The sequence below is a fragment of the Vicugna pacos genome, chromosome 28 (assembly GCF_048564905.1).
Source record: "Vicugna pacos chromosome 28, VicPac4, whole genome shotgun sequence".
In the NCBI taxonomy this organism is placed as follows: Eukaryota; Metazoa; Chordata; class Mammalia; order Artiodactyla; family Camelidae; genus Vicugna; species Vicugna pacos.
This window is the reverse complement of record NC_133014.1, coordinates 15,840,020-15,856,861: the sequence shown is the minus strand read 5'-3', so window position 1 is coordinate 15,856,861 and position 16,842 is coordinate 15,840,020. Positions and strand designations below refer to the sequence as shown.

General features: G+C 46.9%; 1 protein-coding gene across 4 annotated transcripts in view; it reads left to right on the top strand.

The window, feature by feature from the left end:
- The window catches only part of CTNNA2 (catenin alpha 2), a 933,346-nt gene that overhangs the window by 354,320 nt on the left and 562,184 nt on the right, over positions 1 to 16,842 (top strand). The gene's annotated exons all lie outside the window — the stretch shown is intronic.

The window sequence follows — 16,842 nt, the reverse complement described above, 5'->3', positions numbered from 1 at the left end:
TATCAGGGTGCCCTGGACTTCCGGGTATCTGCGCCCCTTCCCACTTCCTTTGCTGGGGATTTGTCAGCAACTTGAGGGTTGAGCCAAGTTCATCTGTCACCTTTGATGGTCAGAGGTTTGCATCTGAGCTGGGTTGGGAAGACTGGATTGTTCTCTGGCCGTGAATCCTGTAGAGCAATGACTCTCATCAGGGGACACTGCCCCTACCCTCATCAGTCCTGCTGAGGCTCAAGCCATCCAGAGCCTTAATAACTGGGTACCTGTATTTTTTTCTTGGTTCGGTTGCAATAGGTATCAATCTGTTACCAGTCTAGGAGGGCTTACATGGGACATTAGGGAAGACAAGATTTGGTTTCAAATCTGGGCATTTGCTTCCAGGTCTTGCCTGCCCAGCAGATCACAGGTGCTGGTGGAGCAGTTACTGTGGGGGAGCAGTTGGGGAAATGCCGCTGGGTCCTATGGAAAAGTGCTATTAATTTTGGTGTCTCCCATTCATCTTTTCATGATGTCTCATTTTCTTTTGCCTCTCTCTCTTTCTCTTCTTCCCTCCCCCCCCCCGGACAGGACTATTTTAGAGAGTTTGAATGGTGGCCTGAGAGCAAAGGCAAGCTATTTCTGAGGGCTTTTGAGCTAGGGGTGCAGGGGGCACCAATCAGTTTGCACTGTGTAGAAAGTGGGTTGGAGGAAGGCAGGACTAGGGGCTGCTGCAGGAATCCAGGTGAGAGTCAGTGGCAGCCAGAACTGCAGCAAGGACTGGAGAACATGGGTAGAACTGAGTGATGTTTAGCTTAGACGCTAGATTCAAGAGGGTATCAAAGAAACACAGCTGGACCTTAGCTAAAGTGGTGAAAACAGATTTGATTCAGTGACTGACAGTGGGGAAAGCACTGAGCCTCATTCTGACTTGTGCAGAGGTGACTGGTGTTTAAATGAGGGAGGAAGGAGGGGAAATGGCGGGGTCTGGAGCGGAGTCAGGGAAGCAGAAAATTATGCAAGGTGGGAAGAGGGCATTGGTCCATGTGAAACCATCTGGATTTGCTAACTGGGGCTTGTCAGAGTTAGTCTTTTACCCTCCTACGGAGGCTGGGAGACTGGGCCTTGTGTCCAGATGTAGCCTGGGACAGTCAGTTCTTTTGGCAGCCTTCAACTCTTCTGAGTCTACATGAGTGTTTGTTCAAGTCTCTATCAGCCAAGGTGGAAGCCTCGGCGAGGAGAGGGCTCAGAGGAGCCTGGCTGGAGTTTGGTCAAGGAGAGACTCTTGTCAAGGCTTTGATGAGTGGCTGTCGCATATCATGGGCAGGGGAGGAAGAGGAAGAGGCAAGAGTGACTCCCAGGTTTCCCATGGGGCAGCCGAGTGGGTGGGGTGTTGTTACCATTCACTGAGACAGAGAAAACAGACAGAAGCCAACACTGATAGAGATGGTGAATTCAGTTCTGAACATGGCGAGGCGGAGTGCCTAGGGGTTAGGTGCCCAGTGGAGGTAGGTTAGTGGGTAGCTTGATGTTAAGGTCCAGACTCAGCAGGGATGTCTGGGCTAGAGCGTCTCTACAAATACCAACTGAAGGCACATGAGTGAGTTGCTGGAGGCTGCTGGTAGATGCAGGATGAAAGAGAAAGACCCGAGACATAATCTACTGACAATGAGAGCTAACATTTATTGAGCAGTGCCAGGCACCATTTTAAATACTTTGTTCTATTATTTCATGTAATATTCCCCAAATAAGAACTCTCCATTTGTCATTATGCTCATTTGACACATGAAGTTCAATTAATTTGCTCAAGGTCAAGGATTCTGTAAATGGTTTGATTTACCAGTTTGAAGCTAGGGAATCCATCTCTAGATTCTTCTCACTTCTTGCTTATTGATTATTTTATGTTACATCTCTGAGTGTTGCAGAAAAAATGTGTTACAGCTCAGTGTTATAATTCCATGTTACAGCTCAGTTGTGACAGCAACCTGGATCCAGGCAAGAGACCAAGCAGCACTCCAGGAGTTGGAGAACTCAGGTTTATTACGCTGGCAGGCCCAGAGGAGTTAACACTCCGAGCTCTGGACCCCGTCTGTAGGTTTACACAGGCTTTTATAGGCTGCCAGTTTACACTTTGCAACATCATATGCAAATAAGGTATAACAAAAGTTGACTAATTAGGAACAAGCTTTGTAGAAATGGACCAATCAGGAGAGATAGAAATCACCAATCAAGAGTGAGGAAAATGGGCCAATCAGGAGTGAGAGAAATGACCAATCAGGAGTGAGCTCAGGGAAGGAACCAATAGCATTTTAGGGATAAGTAAGCCATTTTAGAGGCAAAAAGTGAGATAGAGCCTCTGGGCCAGGGAACCGGATGGTGCTGGCAGGAGAGTAGTGGCCCTGCCTGGTCCTGCCTGTCTTTTTATGGGGGTTTCCGCCTCATGAGGGGTGTGTCTTGGATGAAAGCAGTGTCTCTAGAAAAACTCTGAAAAAGTGGATATGTGAGTTACAAGCTGGTAGCTTATCATCACGACGTCCTGATACAGGACTGAGCTCTGTCTGATTGCTTGCTTTACAGCGACTCATACGTAGGAGCAAGTTATTTTGCAGTCAACCTTGATACCTAAAATGTTTAGTCTTTCTATTGCCTGGAAAAACATTCCCTAGAATGTCAAAATTGAAAGGGGCCTTTGAAAGTATGTAATTTCACTTGTTAATTTATTAACAACTACCCAATTATAGGCAACATTTGAAGTGGTTTATAATGAAAGGGAAGAATAAGACAAAAAAGAAGTGAGAAAGCTCAGGAAAGGGACATAAGCATTGGAATAAAAACTAAGGTAGAGCCAGATACATGATGCTTTAAGGTTCTGCACATCTACAAACTCTAGGTCACTTATTTAAAGATCGATTACTGGCAACCAAGGCAAAGAGGGGAGCTTGGATGGATGCTGGTTAACAACATGGAAGCAACCACCTTGGCCCAGTAGGAGCTAAACTAGGAAACTGAAGACGTCTCAGAACTTGACTTCAGCCTTTGTATCGTCCTCCACAGCTAGAGGTGCTACATTTGTTCATCTCTGAATTCTTCTCCATCTCCTGAGTGTCCAGGGACCTACGCCTCACTTGTACTTAATGCACACCTTCCAATTTTTAATGGGAAAACTACTTGTGTTTTCTTAGATTTGTATTTTTTTTTCCTTCCGAATTCCCTGACCTCTTAGAACAAGTAAATCTTGTTGCTCTATGATTGAGAAAACTGTCTGTTTTTGGTCATTAGACCCAATAAAGAATTCATGTTACAAAAATAATGAAGTGAAGTGTCCTTCCTGGAGTAAGAAAAAAAATCTTTGGGTTCATTTGTTTCATTATGCAGTAAAGATCTATCAGAAGGCAGGATAAAGCCCCTCAGATATGATAAAGTAATGAATAGCGCATTTTTATACAGTCTACTCAGACTTAGTTTGCAACTTTTGGAAGTCTAGCTGTCGCATAGAGGTACGTCCCCCACATCTGAAGACATTGATAGCAGAGCTGTGAATGTGCAGGAGCTGTTAGAGTCAGTAGGAGAGGTTGTGCTGCAGGCACAGCCGAAATCTTGGTGGATTCATCATAGAAGTTTATTTCTTTCTGACGAAATTTTTCTGCAGGTCCTGGAGGAGACTGTCTAGATAGCTGTTTACCTGGCTGATTCAGTATGGTGTCTCCACCGTCTCAAAACAGGGCTTCCACGTTCCCCTGCAGGACAGGGCTTCACACTGCCTTGGTCCTGAAGTGACATCGTTATCTTCATTCATTTTTCATAGACCAGAACGGGTCACATGACCTTGTCTGGTTTTTTTTTTTTTTGATTCCTCAGAAAAGCTAGGGGAGTATTACACTTATTAGAACTAGCAATGTCTCCCTCATTGATCTAAATAATTTTAGATCAAAGCTCTGTAATAGCACAAGTTAGGCTTCTAATGACTCATTCTCTCTGAAATTATAGGGGCTTTTACTGAGATTTCTGATCGTTTTTATCAATTTTAAAATTAAACTTTAAGGACTCATTTATAGTAATGGTTTACATTTATGTATATAAACAGCATTATAATTAGGTAAACATCCTTAAGTTATTTTAAATATTTTTCTTTTTAGGTAAAATATAACGTTAAGCAGAGGGGGTAAGTCTGAATTTGTCTTATGCACATTATATGTGTGTGTGTGTGTGTGTGTGTGTATACACTTCGCTAATTTCTATAGATTTAAATTTTTCACACTGCCTGTTTTAGAAACAAATAAGCAATTAGAAATTAATTTAGAAATAAAGGCTGCATAATCATCGTTTTGTAGTGGTGCTTGGGTAAGTAAGTAATTAACTGAGAGCTGTAAGTTGCAATGTAACTCATTTTCCATCTTGCTCATTTTTTACAAATCAACAAAGAATCAATCCTTCCCTTTTACTAACCGTCAAGCACCCGTGCTGTCTTCCTCGTTCTGTTCTGAATGGGCTCACTTGCGATCACTGGTCTTTGCTTGGTATTAGAATTTGCAGTTGGTGTGGCTCATTTATCAGCCAAGTATGGAGAGATTCTGAAGGACGTTTTGTCATTTTCCACTGTCAAAATGATGCATTCGTTTACGTCCTGGTTTCTTTGAAAGAGCTTGAGTTGCACTTATTTTGTAGAGTGAAAGCATGAGAATAAATGATACAAAACTAAGTAAACAGAGAAAAAAAGAAAAAAACACAGCGCTCAGAAACCTAAAATCCAGGGGGCTTCATTTTTAAGTACACATTTTTAGAGCTCAAACAACATGCCCAGAGCTACCTTTTCTGGTTTGATCTATCACCTGCTTGCATTCGGTGACACCCGATACCACAATTCTTGTGGACAGGGATGTGGTAATAGAAGCTACTTCCTTTGTTCATTGATTCCATCTACAAGGGGGCAGTACGCCAGCCCTGGTGAGGACGTGGTACATGGACGTTCAGGTGGTTCAGTGCTGGAAGCAGATAAGCTAACATGGGAAAACTGTCTGTTCTTTTATTTTTCCTGTTTTGGGTTCCTTGGAGTAATTTTTCAGCTATTTTGTTTCTTCACTGGTCGTGAAAGTAGGCAAGTCCAGGGCTTGTGACACCTGTGACTCACTACAGAATCTGCTTATTACAAACCCGTTGACCCTGACGATGATCATAGGAGAGAATGGGGGAATGCAGCCACTGTGCAAAGTTGTTTTGTAGTTGAAATTACTCTCGCAGACCCTAGAATAACTAGATAATATTATAATTAAAAGCAGTTTTTATTAAGCAAAAGTTTACTTTTTTAAAAAGAAAATTATCCAGTCAAGCTTGCTCATTGCTTATTCTGTAAATTTTGATGTTGATGTTTATAAGTAAACACATCTGACATATTTCCTTCCTGGAGAAATGTCAGAAAAAAATCCTTTGATTCAAATCTGGATCCATAATTCAGAATGTTCTTTGCTTTAAATTATTGAAGTTTGAATTTCAGTTTCCTCTGTTGGAAAAATAAGGACAATATAATATGAGCCTCGAAAGATTGTTGTAAGAATTACATATAGAAGTACTTGGCAAAATCTCTCGCTCGCGGGACATTTTCAGTAAATGTCATTCTCATTGTTCTTTGCTTCCTGTTAGCATGGTTTTCTCTGCTCAGTACAAAATACACATTGAATCACAACCCTGCACTGTGCCAGTGGTGCCCCCTAGAGGCCATGAGAATATTTTGGTCTTTTTCAGAGCTTCCCTTTTGCTTCTTTGGGAGGCTTTGCTTCCGCCCGTCAATTGCCCCATTTTTACGCTTTTTATAGACATCCAGTCCATTGCGCCAGCGTTATACTCTCTCTTTCGTCGATACATGCATACGCTTTATGTAAAACCTTCTTCCCTCTACTTCTCTCTCCCCGCCCTTGACCATTATTCTGTTACTGAGGGACTGAGTTATTTGTGTTGATCAATAAATATTAAGAAAATGGTTCTTTTTTTTTTTTTTTGTGAGTCATGAGAAAATGGTTCTTAGCCTGGGTGTCTCTATCAAATCATGGGTGGGTTTTGGAATGAAAGAATTGGAGAAAATTAGAAATTATATTAGAGAAAAGAAAGAAATCTTAAAAATAATGAAATAAAGAAACTTTGGAGGGTCCATTCAACAGTCGAATATTTAATTGAACAACTTACCAGGATATAAGGGGCCCAGGGTGAGGTTCCAGATGCTGACTGGGGCAGGAAGGGTCTCCGCTGTATATTCATGGAGGGCCCTCAGAGGCCGTGATAATAAAGATTTAGACACTTAAAAATCTCTTGGAAATGTGTTCCTGACTGATAGATCAGCAGCTATCAAGGCCTGGCGGCAAGGGCAAGCTTGTAGTCTTCAAAGAATAAAGCAAGAAAGCTGATGCATCTGGGACCTAATGAATGACCGGGGAGCAGGGGAGAGTGCAGCTAAAGGAAATCTCAAAATGAATGCTCTCTTTTATTTTCTTCAACTCCCTGCTTTTAAGAGAAAATTTTAAAAAATCATTTTCTAATCTTAATTTCTTTTGATTTGCTTAGTTACTAGGACTGCAAAGCCATTGCCTCCTACTGTTTTCATTTTTCTTTTGGTTTAAATAAGCTTTTGAAGGGTTAGCCTGGGAACTAACCCACATTGTTGGCATGTTTCTGGGGGAAAATGCTACTCAGATTGCACAGAGAAATTTGGAACACGGCTCTTTTAAAACATGGGGACATCCTGCATCGGAGGGTCTTGAAGCAGGTCCTCATTTTATCAAAGAACCTCATGACTCCAAAACCGTGGTTCCTACTCAGGCTGCGCTGAGGATTACGTTTGTCCCTTCATGAAGACTTAGTGCCGGAGTCCCTGTAACAAAGATTTAGAGTCGGCACATTCAGTTGAGTTCCGGTTTGTGGAAACTTCAGCGTATCACTGCAGGTGGGTGTTGTTAAGGACCACAGGACGTGTGTGTTCATGAAAGCAGGACTGGCAGAGCCTGTTTGGAAATCCTCTTCAGAAGGATGCGCAAGGAGGGTTGGTTTTGTTGTTTCTGTTACTGTTCTTTCTTATCTCCTCACTTAGCAAATTGGTTTTATCCTGAGAAGAAAGAGGACTCAGTCACTGATGAGGGCGTTGGTCCAAGTCCTCTGTCTCACTTCAATATTAAAAGCAAAAAGGGCTGATGGTGCTCATTTACCATGGCGGCCCCTGTGCTGCCTTCATCAAACCCTGATTTTCCTCATTTTCCTTTGCAAGCCGTCCTTTACATCTCCTACCCTCCGTCAGATTTACAAGTTGTCTTTGTGCTGGTCCATCCGTAATTTAGCAGGCATCGTTGTCAGCGTGCACCTTAGGAAACGCGTCTGGGTTCAGAATGATGCCTTCGTTCGTGTAACTTGAGGCTGGAGAGTGGTTGTGAGTCGATGCCCTGAGAGGAGAGGGCACTGTGCAAATGACGTGTTCCGGGGCCTTAGACCCACAGAGCATCGTCTGTCGGAAGCACAAAGGCCTGCCCTCGTCGTCTCCCCATCAGCCCCTCTGCCTCTCACCTTTCCCTCCAGGGTATCCTCCAAGCAGTAGCACCGCGACCTCTGTAACATCCTCACTGTCAGGTCAGTTCTTGCTTAACCCTTAGGGGCTTCCCGTCGCCTGCAGCAGGAAGCAGCAAGCCCAGTGTGGGTCAGTGCGTCCCCCTGCCAGGTTCTGTCGCTGAAGTCTGGCCGGAACGCAGCCACGCCCACTCATTACATGCGGCCACTCATTTACATGCGTCCCTGCCGCTTTCGCCCTGTCAGGGCGGGGTTGGGTAGGTGCTGCAGAGACGGCGTGGCCGGGAGTACTTGCTCCTGCTTCTGTGCGGGACCTGCTCGTTGACCCCAGCCTGCATGGGCAAGTTCAGACCCCAGTGCAGCCCTTCCCAGGCCGCTGTGCTTGTCCTGCAGGCTCGTCTGTAGCCAGCTCCTCCAGGGCCCCTCGCCCCGAGCCACCGCGGCGACTCACTGTTCCTGCTCGAATGCCGCGTATCCCACACCGCTGCGCTCGCAGTCTGGACTGTCTGGGGTTCCTAACGGCACCTCCTCAGCCCCAGCGACCCTCCAGCGTCCTCCTTCCCACGGACGCCTCACCCTCCTGCGCTTCTGTCCCAGCCCTTCAGCGTTGCTCGGGCCACCTGCCTCCAGACGTCCTCCCTTGCCTGTTTCCCCTGGGGGCGAGCCCTGCCTCCGCGGTCAGAGCAGAAGCCCCCTTGAGTGGCTTGCACACCTTCCCCAGAGTCGAGTTCAGACCTCAGCACACAGTAGGTGCTCAGTAAGTAGGTGTTTAATTGATAGCAGAGAAGTGAAGTGCCCTCCTGCACGTAAGTAGAACAGAGGACATGTTGGGGTAAAGCAAGTGCGTTGTCCAGGCGTCACATTCATCCATGTATTAATGCTACTCGTGAAGCAAGCTGTCTACTCTGTATGTTAACTTGAGGGGAGACAGAATGTATTAAACAGAAGCAGCAGGCAGCGGGCTCAGCACCAGGGAGGCCCGAGCATGGACTCCCCTGGCCTCTAGAGAGCCGACAGCCAGCCTCCAGCTTCCTGAGCATCTCCTGGAAGACCCGGAACCAGGAGGGTGGGAGCAAGTTCCAGGTTGCGGGCCAGGCCAGGTGCACACACGTGTGTGAGTTCCAGGTGTCCACCAGAAACCAAACAGCTGCCCTCCGTCTCTCTTGGGGGCCCCTTGCCCGCACCTCCCGAGAGCGCAGGCGTGGACCGTGTCTTTCTGGTTGAGCCAGCCCCAGAGCCCCGCCTGTTTTAACACGTCTCTGGAGGTACATGGTTGGAGGGGATCTTCTTTAAAGGACGCATTTTGACTCCATTGGTACCAAAGCCTTTTGCCAAAATATTCACGTCTAGTTTTAACGTATCACGGTACATGATGGTAAAAACCATCAAGACCTTAAACACTCAGCGAAGGCCTGGGCCCGCTCAGACACCGGGCGGCCGCGGTGCCTTCGGCGCGCTCACTGCGCAGGGCCGGGAGTGTTGCCTTGGCTTCTTCCTCTGAGAACAGGGAGGAGGGTCTTCCTCCCCACCTGTAACCGCCGCTTGCCGCCCACCTCTGCTGCGAGCCTTGTTCCCCGCACCCACCTTTGCTATTACCTCCTCATGCTTTATTTTGGCCTCTGCCGAGCTGGGGTGGGACCACTGACAGCCTCTTGGTGAATTTCCATGGTTGTAATGAGCTTCATAAAGAATTCGTTTCATGGAATCAAATAATCCTGCATCCCCCACCCGCTCTGCCCTTTTGGGTGCCGCAGACATGACATTTCCGGCAAGTCACGTGCAGGCGGGTTTCGGATGGGGAAGCCGGGTGTCCACTTTACGTTTGTAAACCCATTGCTGCTGTCCCTCCACCCAGGCCAGATGACATTCCTGCTCACCAAAAACATGCATTCCGCTGTTCCATCCGCCTCTTCCCCCAGGCCCTTTCCCAGAAAGGCTGTGAGGGGAAGAAGATGGAGAAGAATTAAAGGAAGAGGAGGTGAGGTGGATGAGACGTGGCAGGGGTCTCAGCACCCATTTGTGCAAGGAGGCAGGGAGGTAACGCAACCTGCTCTGGAAAGAAGCTTCCGCCGGCTTCTGTCCATATTCTGTCTTCAAGGGTGTATTTCATTTCGAACACAGCAGGTGCGCTGGGCTGCCCTGAATCCGCAGGCAGAACCGGAAAGCCAAGGGCCACTCCTACTCCCTCTGGAGGTGTGGGCAAAAGGGCCCCCAAGAGAGAAGACGGGCAGGTGTTCAGTTTCTGACGGACACCTGGAACTCACATGTGTGTGTGCGCCTGGCCTGGCGTGTGGCCTGGAAGTTGTTCCCCACTCTCTCGGTTTGAGGTCTTCCGGGAGATGCTCAGGAAGTTGGAGGCAGGCTGTTCACTCTCTAGAGACCAGACAAGGCCTTGCTCAGGCCTCCCTCGTGCTGCGCCTGCTGCCTGCTGCTTCCGTTTCTGGTACCAAACACAAGATTCAGTCCTGTTGCCTCCAGGTGCAAGCTGTGAGGGGTGGGGGTGGGGGCGGGCCGTGGGTGCTTCCCTGAACATTGGCTCCAGGCCCAGAGTTATGTGGTGTTTCGTGTCTCCGGGAACCCACTTCTTTCTCCCCTGTAGGCTGTCACTCTTCCAAAACTCAAGTCCGTGATTTCCCCCACAAAAATCAAGACTAGCACCGGCCTCTGCTCGTCAGGGCGTGAGCTCTGAGATCCTCCCCCACTCTGCTCTCAGGGTGCGCACCGCATCCTGGGGTGAACTGCTCGGAAACCTTCAGAGTCCGCCATGACAATCAGACATTCTGTTTCTATTCAGATCCCCATTTGTCTCCGTCTTCCTCTCTGTCTTGATTTCTTGGCATCTTGCTGAAGCAGCTGGATGTGATAGAAGGTGGTACTAAAGGCAAATCTGTGTGCCCAATGCACCGCGAGGCCAAACAAGCTGTAACGTCGGAGTTCAGAGCAGAGAAAGGTTTATGGCAGGGCTGAGCAAGGAGGATGGGGTGGCTTGTGCCCAAGAAAACCCCAAACTCCCCGAAGGGTTTCAGCAAAGCGTATTTAAAGGCCAGGTGAGGGAGGGGAGGTGGGTCGCAGAGCATGTGATCAGCTCGTGCACAGTCTCTGATTGGCTGATGTGGAGGGAACACGGTGGTCAAGACCCTCAACCCCGCCAGGCACCAGAAGGTCTGGGGGCCACGTGCTCTCCATCATCACGCAGTTAATGTCTTCCCTTTGGTGGTGATACCTGGCATCTGAAAAACTCAGGAAATATGCATGAGAGACTCCTATCTGGGTGCTTCAGAGAGGAGCTGCCGCAGAGGACACGGGGGAGGGGTCTTTCCCGGGAAGGCGCCCTGGGGCCCTGCTCGGTTACAGAAGGACTCTGTGGAGGTTTTGAATTCAGGCGGAACTGAGTTCGAATCCCACCTCTGCTTCTCACCGTGACCTTGGGAAAGCTACTTAATCTTCTGCAGCCTCTATTTCATTCATCTGTAAAAGGGAAGGTAACAAGATTTAACTCATCCAGTGGCTGTAAGGACTAAAAGTAACTTTGGCCTCAGGGTTAAAGGTAACTCGGACACACAGTAGGACCTCAATAAGTGAAGGCTGCAAACCACAGGTATTGAGAGCCTCACTGACTTGTCTGACTCAAGACCATTCGTGGTGCAAGTAAATAGATGAACAAGCTGTCAGTGTCCTCCTCCGTGCTGTGACAGTGGGGGCGCTGGAAGGTACTTACTTCAACGTGCACTCTCCTTAATATTTTTGAAGAGAGCACTTCTACCACAGCCACGTCAGAAGGTGGGGAGCCGGGGGTGCCCACTGGGAAGTACTCGGGGATGAGTGGCTCTGAGTGGAGAACGGAGAGCATGCCGTGACGCCAGTCCTTCTTACGTTGTTTATAAAATTAGTTCAGATTCAGAGGCAACAATTCCTGGGTGCCTAAGATACGTGTTCTTAGAGCACATGGTTACCTGTTTGGTTCTCAGAACAACCCTGCTTTGGAGTAAGTCCAGTCACCCATGCTGAGCGGGGCTCGCCACTCTCTGACCCCTGAGAGATGACAAAAGGGGGACTTCCTCGGTTTTCATTTGAGTCCCCCCCGGGCCTCTGTCACCTGGACGACTGAACTATGGGCAGGTCAGAGGAGCATTTCGTTTTGTGAAGGGTGAGAGTGTGAGCTGTGGAATCAGACTCCCTGGGGTCCAGCCCCAAACACCAGCTGTGCGACCACGGCAGGTCATTTGAACAGTCCAGGCGTCCGTGTTCTCATCTGTAAAGTTGGGCGATGTCAGTCCTTCTATCACAGGGTACAGGCAAGCGCTGAGAATCTTGCCAGCATCATCAGCAGCGCTATGGCAGCCAGAATCCTATGTACTGTCTCTGTTTGAATTTATAGCAGTCGAGTTTTTTTACTAATTGAAGTACAGTCGGTTACAGTGTGTCAGTTTCTCATGTACAGCGTAACGCCCCTGTCATGCATCTATACACACATATATACGTATATTCATTTTCATATTCTTTTTCATTAAAGGTTATTACAAGATACTGAATACAGTTCCCTGTGCTGTACAGAAGAAATTTGTTTTTTTTAATCTATGTTTATATATAGTGGTGAGCCTTTTAGCAGCTGACTTTTAAGGTCTGCATGCCCTTTGATCAGTCACAGATCATTAAATGGCCACATCAGAAAAAAAAAAAGATTTAGCTTTCTTTGTATTACTACTCTATACAAATTACATACGTTCATGTGTGTACATCAGTTGTCTGTTTGGAGAGCCGTCCTCTGTGCTGGGCCCTATGCTAAGAGCCCTGCACCTGTGTTTTTATTTCACCTGAATCATCCTGTGAGAATCTGGGGTCCTTCTGTAGCTCATTTTAGAAAGGAGGTTGCTAAGGCTCACTGAGGAAAGAAACTTTCCCGCAGAAGTGGGATTCTAATGTCCATTCATCTAGCAAATTAAAAAAAGAAAAGGTATATGTAATTGATCTGCTCATTTCAGTGACTCTAAGGAATGAAAATTGGTTCACGAGCCTAAGCCTAGGATAAAGTCGTACGTCCAAGAAAGTTTCTCGGTATAAAACACTGCGTATCTGGAGCTTGTGAATCAAGATGAGGAAGTAAAACCCTAACTACACATTGCAGACAGGTATCTGTTGTTGAGCTGCATTGTGCTGAATGTTCACGTTCTCCTCGCTGCGGGACTTGTGCTGAGGATTTAATCATGGGAACGCTTTTGCCTCTGACTGCAGGTCGGTGTTTGGCCAATGTCTAGTGGACTGACATTTCCCAGCATGTTGCACAAACCTAGTACTTCCTTACTAATTTGGGCCAAAGAAGCCAGCCTGCTGGAAGTGTCTGTGATGCCTGTCAATCCAGCTATGCGATGATGGTGAAATAGTCCTCAAAGAAACCCTTGAACACTGGGGGGTTTGTAGTCCAAATGCACAAAACAACAACAACAACAATGGAATGTTTCAGAGGAGACAGTCGTGTTGGGTTAATTCCCCGTGCATGTTTCTAGACTCTTAGCCTGCTCCTGGCTTGGAGATGGGAGTCCTGCTCCCTGTTCCATGGAAAACACTTCAAAACTGAAGTGTTAGTGACTGAGGGGTGCCTCTGTCTGAGAGTCTTTGAGCCATTAACCTCTCTGGGCTTGGTTTCCTCTCAGTTTGCTGTGGAAGCTGGAGTCGAATCAAAGTTCTGTCCTGGACACTGTGGAGGGTGTCCAGGAGATGTGTTGGTGACACCATGACACCAGTGACACCGAACCTCATCTCCTGGTGATTCGATAGCTCCGTAAGTTGGGTGGAAGCAGGGACCTATCTGCCTTGGTTGAAGTGTTAATGAGGGCAGGCAAAATCTCAAGTTTTGTCTTCCTGTTTGTGGTGCCAATGGGTGCCTGCCAAGGCCCCGTAACCCCCTCCCCAAACTTCTAGCCCTTGGACATCTGCCTGCCTCTCTTTAGAAAATAAAGTGCATCCTTTTCTGATGTGTGTTTTCCCTGGCAGAATTAGTAGCCCTGGGTGATGTCTAAACGCTCAATGAGAAGTTCCAGACCAGCTGGTCTACCTCAACCCCATGTCTCCATCTTCCCGGAGTCATAAGTCCCAGTGCCCCTCACAGACCCTCTGACTTCACCCACAGCCAGTCAAAAACTCGTGCATGAGCTGATCACGTAGCCCCCTCCCTGTGTTCATCAATCCCTTCCCAGTAAAAGACCCTGCACGCTCCCCCCAGCACTCACACGGGCCCCTCCCGTCTGTGTGGCCCCTGTTGCCTAGAGCAGTGTACCCAGTAAACTTTTGCCTTGTCTCTTAAACTTCCTTTGTCTCTGGTAGCTTTTTCGCCTGTGCATGGGCCTGCCTCATTCCCCAGCACTGTTCGTGTCCCCAGCCTCTGACACGGACTTGAACTTGGAGGTCGAATTCATGAAGGATAGCCCCCGAGAGTAAGGCCATCCTAGATGTGGGCAGACACGGAGCAAGGCTGGATGCTGGTGTGCTCCTGAGAAGCAGCTCTGTGCCCTTGGTGCGTGCAGGCGGAGGACTGGGAATGGAGCGGCAGGATCTTGGGTAGATTTGGCAGGACACGTGGCTCGTTCTTTAGGGAGACTCCAGGGAATGGTGACTTCAGGTATGCCGTCAAGGTGTGCCTGAGGCAGCCTTCCAGAGCTCCCGTGTCCATAAAGTGCAAGGGGATATAATGACTTGTGTGCACGCAAGCGTAGATGGAAGTGGCCCGGGTCCTAGAGAGCCACACCGGGTTTTTGTGGCCCTACTGAGACAAGGAAGAGTGCAGTAAGTGCAGGTGTTAGAGAAAGTTGGATCAAGGGAATTGTGCTGATACGCGGTGACTAAGAAAACAGACATCGGGGCCAGATTATTGCTGCTCAGAACCCCACTCCTCCACTTACGACCCGCGTGGCAGTGGGCAAATCAGCCTCTCTGTGCCTCAATCTCCTCCCCTGTGAAGTGGGGAGAAAATAATAAAGTGTTAAGAATGGAACCTAACACTGTTGATGGGAATGTCGTTTAGTGCAGCCACTATGGAAAACAGTATGGAGACTCCTTAAAAAACTAAAAGTGGACTTACCATATGATCCAGCAGTCCCACTCCTGGGCGTATATCCAGAGAAAACTCTTAATTTGAAAAGACACCTGCACCCCAATGTTCACAGCAGCACTTTTTACAATAGCCAAGACATGGAAGCAACCTAAATGTCCATTCACAGATGACTGGATAAAGAAGTTGTGGTAAATTTATACGGTGGAATACTACTTAGCCATAAAAAATGAAATAATGCCATTTGCAGCAACATGGATGAACCTAGAGATGATCATACTAAGTGAAGTAAGTCAGACAGAGAAAGACAAACACCATATGACATCACTTATATGTGGAATCCTAAAAATGATACACATGAACTTATTTACAAAATAGCAACAGACTCACAGACATAGAAAACAAACTTACGGTTACCAAAGGAGAAGGTGGCAGGGGAGGATAAGTTAGGAGGTTAGCACTAGCAGATGCAAACACTGTATACAAACTAGGTGAACAATAAGGTGCTACCATATAGTACAGCATTCAGTATCTTTTAACAACCTAGATGAAAAACCTCTCATCAGAATCACTGTGGTGTGCTCCAGAGACCAACACAACAGTGTAAATCAACTATACTTTAATTGAAAAAAAAAAAGAATAGAGCCCGGCCAAGAATGAGTGCTTTGTGAGTATTTGCTATTATTGTTACCACTGAGTTATGTAAGAAGAAACAAAAGTGCATTTTTTCAGGCACCTGTCTGGGGATGGGAGACTAGAGCCTAGAGTCTCCTGATACTCAAACTTGAAGGGTAAAAAGGAGTTACAGTCAGTGGAATTTAAGTGTTGCACTCAATATCATTAGATCCGTGCCCCCACCCCGGGCCCCTTGTTTTCCTATGAGCCTTTCTTCATTTACTGATTCAAGTGCTTCTTTTGTCGTGTGGACCATCCTTAAAACCTTGGGCAAGTGGCATAATTCCTCCAGGACTCAGTTTCCTCCTCTGTGAAATGGACAGCCGCGCAAACTCGAAGGGTTGTGAGTTCTAAACAGATGCGCCCACAAAACGCATATGCAGCAGCGAGCGTCGTGCTTGTGTGTTTGTGTTGTCATTGTCAGGGGTCAGCTTGATTCCTATTTTGCTGTTAAAAACTGGCAACAATTAGAAGACCAAATCTAAAACAAGGAAAGTTGCCTCAAGCGATCGTGGTCAGTGGACTCCTCTGGCGGCCGCCATGCTGTTGATCAGCTCTGGCTGGAAGCCTTCGGTGTGTTTGAAAGTCAACTGCCTGTGACGTGTCAGTATCAGGATGATTTGAGGAGTCCTGCCGTCTGCTTGTGGATGACAACTGTAGATTTGCCAGCTCCGTGTGTAATTAAATCCTGCCAAGGCCTCAGGTATGTTCTTAGCCAGACCTGATTTATTTAGATGTTTGTCTTTAGAATGAATGCCAGGGTAAAATTTGTTTTGTTTCTTCCTCTCCATCAATGCCTTAAAAATCCAATCTCTATGTCAGTGACAAGTATTGATACACTTTGTCAAACAAGAAATATCTTCAGCTTCTAGAACTAAAAACTCAATAATTTTCAGCAGACTCTCCTAAGATAATAATGTAATTTATCTTTCACAGAATATTAAAGGCGAGCCTTGAAGGTGAGGGCAAAAAGCCCATTTATGCCTCAAATTAGAAAGATAATTTAGAGGCAGTAGCATTTATATTCATTTGAATTTAACAACCTGAAATGGCAGGGTTCACACTGGTGATGATTTCCACCCGAGATTTTCATTGACAAAAGGAATAATTGTATGTTCCGCTTTGGGAGTTAGACGTACTTAATGTTGCGTACGGTGAAATGGAGGCAGTAAAACCCCAAGGGGTCGAAATCTGTGAGGAATGAGATATTCTGGTTAATTGAATTTTGGGGTGGTTGTATCTAAGCAGATGGTGGCTTTACAATGACAGGTACAAGAATCTTTCTAAAATGTCTGAATCTAACCTCCTGTCTCAGTTTCGTGTGATCTGCTAGGGTCATCGCTGGAGTAAGATGTGGAGAAGGTTTGGGGCTGAATAGGGATTTTGCTGGGATTCCCTCTTGTTAGCGTTTTACTGGCTTGGTGACTGACTGGTGGGGGGTCTTTTGCTTTATTTTATACTTAGAGCTTCTGTGTTTGTGACTTGCTTTCTTCTGATATTTATGCATGTCACAGAGATCCACAGCTCTGGGCTCGTGGACGTCACTCAGCTAGCTTGAACTGTTGAAGCTCTTTGGATTTGGGTCTGTTGAAGAGAGTGTGGGACCA